Source organism: Schistocerca serialis, unplaced genomic scaffold (assembly GCF_023864345.2).
Source record: "Schistocerca serialis cubense isolate TAMUIC-IGC-003099 unplaced genomic scaffold, iqSchSeri2.2 HiC_scaffold_1151, whole genome shotgun sequence".
NCBI classification, from domain to species: domain Eukaryota; kingdom Metazoa; phylum Arthropoda; class Insecta; order Orthoptera; family Acrididae; genus Schistocerca; species Schistocerca serialis.
This window is the reverse complement of record NW_026047350.1, coordinates 22,501-27,500: the sequence shown is the minus strand read 5'-3', so window position 1 is coordinate 27,500 and position 5,000 is coordinate 22,501. Positions and strand designations below refer to the sequence as shown.

Sequence of the window (5,000 nt, the reverse complement as noted above, 5' to 3'; positions counted from 1 at the left end):
TATTGCTCAATCTCGTGCGGCTAGAAGCCGCCTGTCCCTCTAAGAAGAAAAGTAATCGCTGACAGCACGAAGGATGTCACGCGACTAGTTAGCAGGCTAGAGTCTCGTTCGTTATCGGAATTAACCAGACAAATCGCTCCACCAACTAAGAACGGCCATGCACCACCACCCACCGAATCAAGAAAGAGCTATCAATCTGTCAATCCTTCCGGTGTCCGGGCCTGGTGAGGTTTCCCGTGTTGAGTCAAATTAAGCCGCAGGCTCCACTCCTGGTGGTGCCCTTCCGTCAATTCCTTTAAGTTTCAGCTTTGCAACCATACTTCCCCCGGAACCCAAAAGCTTTGGTTTCCCGGAGGCTGCCCGCCGAGTCATCGGAGGAACTGCGGCGGATCGCTGGCTGGCATCGTTTATGGTTAGAACTAGGGCGGTATCTGATCGCCTTCGAACCTCTAACTTTCGTTCTTGATTAATGAAAACATACTTGGCAAATGCTTTCGCTTCTGTTCGTCTTGCGACGATCCAAGAATTTCACCTCTAACGTCGCAATACGAATGCCCCCGCCTGTCCCTATTAATCATTACCTCGGGTTCCGAAAACCAACAAAATAGAACCGAGGTCCTATTCCATTATTCCATGCACACAGTATTCAGGCGGGCTTGCCTGCTTTAAGCACTCTAATTTGTTCAAAGTAAACGTGCCGGCCCACCGAGACACTCACTCAAGAGCACCCTGGTAGGATTGCAACGGGGTCCGCCTCGGGACGCACGAGCACGCACGAGGCGCGTCGCACGCCTTCAGCTCGCCCCACCGGCAGGACGTCCCACGATACATGCCAGTTAAACACCGACGGGCGGTGAACCAACAGCGTGGGACACAAATCCAACTACGAGCTTTTTAACCGCAACAACTTTAATATACGCTATTGGAGCTGGAATTACCGCGGCTGCTGGCACCAGACTTGCCCTCCAATAGATACTCGTTAAAGGATTTAAAGTGTACTCATTCCGATTACGGGGCCTCGGATGAGTCCCGTATCGTTATTTTTCGTCACTACCTCCCCGTGCCGGGAGTGGGTAATTTGCGCGCCTGCTGCCTTCCTTGGATGTGGTAGCCGTTTCTCAGGCTCCCTCTCCGGAATCGAACCCTGATTCCCCGTTACCCGTTACAACCATGGTAGGCGCAGAACCTACCATCGACAGTTGATAAGGCAGACATTTGAAAGATGCGTCGCCGGTACGAGGACCGTGCGATCAGCCCAAAGTTATTCAGAGTCACCAAGGCAAACGGACCGGACGAGCCGACCGATTGGTTTTGATCTAATAAAAGCGTCCCTTCCATCTCTGGTCGGGACTCTGTTTGCATGTATTAGCTCTAGAATTACCACAGTTATCCAAGTAACGTGGGTACGATCTAAGGAACCATAACTGATTTAATGAGCCATTCGCGGTTTCACCTTAATGCGGCTTGTACTGAGACATGCATGGCTTAATCTTTGAGACAAGCATATGACTACTGGCAGGATCAACCAGGGAGCTGCGTCAACTAGAGCTGAGCAGCCGGCCGCCCGGGAGTGTGTCCCGGGGGCCCGCGCGAACACGCAAGCGTCCGCTCAATTATTCTGCAAACAGGAGGAGGCTGAGCTCCCCTGCACAATACACCTCGAAACCCTCTCAGGTCCCGGCGGCGCGCAGCGCCGTCCTAAGTACTTGGTCGGGTTCGAGAGAGGCGCAATCGCCCGGAGTTTGGCGAGTAGACGCTTTAGGTGCGACCACCCGTGCTCCCAACTGAGCTTGCCGCTGCCGACAGAGGCCCGGGAGCGTGCTGTCGTGGCATTGCCGGCGGGAGACAACACGCGCCACCTACGGTGGCCGGCAGCTCCAACGCCAGCGCCACAGAAGGACAAAAGCCCCACTTGGGTGCCGAAGCGAACTCTCCCAGCACAGCGCACGCGCCAACACGTCCGCACAGCTGCGATACAATCCACCTGCGAGAACCGCAGAGGCGACCGAGCAGCAGACGGCGTCGCGGCGCCGAGCGCCGGGCGGCGGCGCATCCTCAGCGCACACAGTCCTCAATCGGACCAGCACACTGCAGATGTCCACCGCGCTTCGCACCGGGCCCGCGAGGACCTACTTTGGCCGCACGGCGCCGCGTGCAGGGTGCGCCGGCGCGCAGCTGCGCCGCCTGCCGCCTCCGTCGGCCGGCGCGCCTGCCACTGGCCGCCCCCACCAGCCGGCTGTAGCGCGTGCGCCCACGCACCGCGCGGCCAGCACGCCGGGAGGCCCCCCCTCACCGGCCGGGGACGGTCCCACCCAGCCACCGCCGCGTATCGCTTCACACCCACATGCCATTCACGTTCGTGGGCATGGTGGGTATCGCTGAAACAACCGGTTGGTAGCTCAACCGATCGTCGCCATCACTGATTCACCTCTAGCGAGAACAACCGCACCACAACGGTTTACCAGTTCTTCATTTGCGTAACGTCACCAGCAAACGTAGACGTCCATCGCCATTTGCAAATTCAACGATTGTTGCATGCCTGTGTCAGGTGTCACGACACACTATGTCTGCCCACATACACGCAACAACATGTGCACGCTTCGCGAACACGTGGAAGGTGGCCCCCGTACGTATGCGATGTCCATTGCGCGAACGACTGTCAACCGGCCTCTGTCGCATGTCGCAGATGTGGAACGCAGTGCACCATGCTATCACGGTGTGTGAGAAGAGACGACTACGTCTGACAACACGCGCCACTACATCAACAGACGGCTCATGCTGATCGCCATCCACGGCATACCATACTTCAATCCAGCTCTTATAGGGAGACGACACGTAGCTGAGTGCACAATATTTGGACCGTATGGTTCGCCGTTGTTGGCGCAGTCGTGGTACGGTCACACATGTACCACGATGTATCATTCAGTACATGAGGACCAATGTGCAGTACAGTGTGTGATTTGGACGTACAACATCAGCGGACAGTTGACACAAGCCGTACCACAACGTAGGCTGTGCTTCGCCATGCGAATGCCAATGAACAACTGCGAAGGGCATTGAGCATGTACGTCCTGCTGCCATCCGCATTACAGTGTATAGCTGCAAGGTGTTTAACATGAAGCGATACTCTGGGGACCGGGCAGTGCGAGTAGCAAACTATATTGCGGGGGTTGCAGTTAGGCAACACTACACTAATTTAACGCGTCGTATGACAATTACAGAGCAGGTTAAGGCCCAACGTGTGTTGGGTTAAGGTACAATATAGGTTAGGTTAAGGTACAATATAGGTTAGGTTACGGTACAATATGGGTTAGGTTAAGGGACAATATGGGTTAGGTTAAGGGACAATATAGGTTAGGTTAAGGGACAATATGGGTTAGGTTAAGGGACAATATGGGTTAGGTTAAGGGACAATATGGGTTAGGTTAAGGGACAATATGGGTTAGGTTAAGGGACAATATAGGTTAGGTTAAGGGACAATATAGGTTAGGTTAAGGGACAATATAGGTTAGGTTAAGGGACAATATAGGTTAGGTTAAGGGACAATATAGGTTAGGTTAAGGGACAATATAGGTTAGGTTAAGGGACAATATAGGTTAGGTTAAGGGACAATATAGGTTAGGTTAAGGGACAATATAGGTTAGGTTAAGGGACAATATAGGTTAGGTTAAGGGACAATATAGGTTAGGTTAAGGGACAATATAGGTTAGGTTAAGGGACAATATCGGTTAGGTTAAGGGACAATATGGGTTAGGTTAAGGGACAATATAGGTTAGGTTAAGGGACAATATAGGTTAGGTTAAGGGACAATATAGGTTAGGTTAAGGGACAATATAGGTTAGGTTAAGGGACAATATAGGTTAGGTTAAGGGACAATATAGGTTAGGTTAAGGGACAATATAGGTTAGGTTAAGGGACAATATGGGTTAGGTTAAGGGACAATATAGGTTAGGTTAAGGGACAATATAGGTTAGGTTAAGGGACAATATGGGTTAGGTTAAGGGACAATATGGGTTAGGTTAAGGCGCAATATGGGTTAGGTTAAGGCGCAATATAGGTTAGGTTAAGCGACAATATGGGTTAGGTTAAGGGACAATATAGGTTAGGTTAAGGCGCAATATGGGTTAGGTTAAGGCGCAATATGGGTTAGGTTAAGGCGCAATATGGGTTAGGTTAAGGCGCAATATGGGTTAGGTTAAGGCGCAATATGGGTTAGGTTAAGGCGCAATATGGGTTAGGTTAAGGCGCAATATGGGTTAGGTTAAGGCGCAATATGGGTTAGGTTAAGGCGCAATATGGGTTAGGTTAAGGCGCAATATGGGTTAGGTTAAGGCGCAATATGGGTTAGGTTAAGGCGCAATATGGGTTAGGTTAAGGCGCAATATGGGTTAGGTTAAGGCGCAATATGGGTTAGGTTAAGGCGCAATATGGGTTAGGTTAAGGTACACATTGTTGTAAGGAAAGGTGTATTGGGGGGGGGGGGGGGGGGGGGCGGCGGCGGCGGCGGCCGGTTTGTTGATTGTGATTATAGTAAGTGGATGCCTGCGGCATCATCTGATTTGCCACGTCAGGATGCACCTTTGGCTCATGACAGGCGGCGCTCTGATTCCATGCTTGTGGCAGACCTGTGTCTTTCATTCCTGCCATTGTTTGTGTGCTGTGACAGGAGGCAGTATTGTGATGTTGGGTGTACCCCTGTGTAGGACGTGTGTGGGTGTTGGTGGCTTAGCTGAGCAATGGTGGTTGTCGGAAGGGTGGGATATTCTGTTTTGTGAGTGGACCTCCCGGTCTGGTTATGATAGTGTGGATTGTCTAATGTGGCGGAGAGGATGCACTGGGTGTTGTTCCATGCTGGTGCTTACATATTGTCTCTGTGCCTGTTACAGGCAGAGAGTAGTGCGTGATAAGAGTGTCTGGCTGACGTGTGGTTGTGATTGTGAGCAGAGTCTTTCAGCATGTATACGGACAGTTGTATACATTATCTGTATTTTGATGGCTCT

At 51.8% G+C, this 5,000-nt stretch overlaps 1 non-coding gene across 1 annotated transcript in view; it reads right to left on the bottom strand.

The window, feature by feature from the left end:
* Window positions 1-1,532, bottom strand: part of LOC126432698 (small subunit ribosomal RNA) — a 1,910-nt gene extending 378 nt beyond the window's left edge. Inside the window, exon 1 of the ribosomal RNA XR_007578158.1 lies at window positions 1-1,532. This exon is cut by the window's left edge and continues 378 nt beyond it. This is a non-coding gene — a ribosomal RNA (small subunit ribosomal RNA).
* Window positions 1,533-5,000: the final 3,468 nt, after the last annotated feature.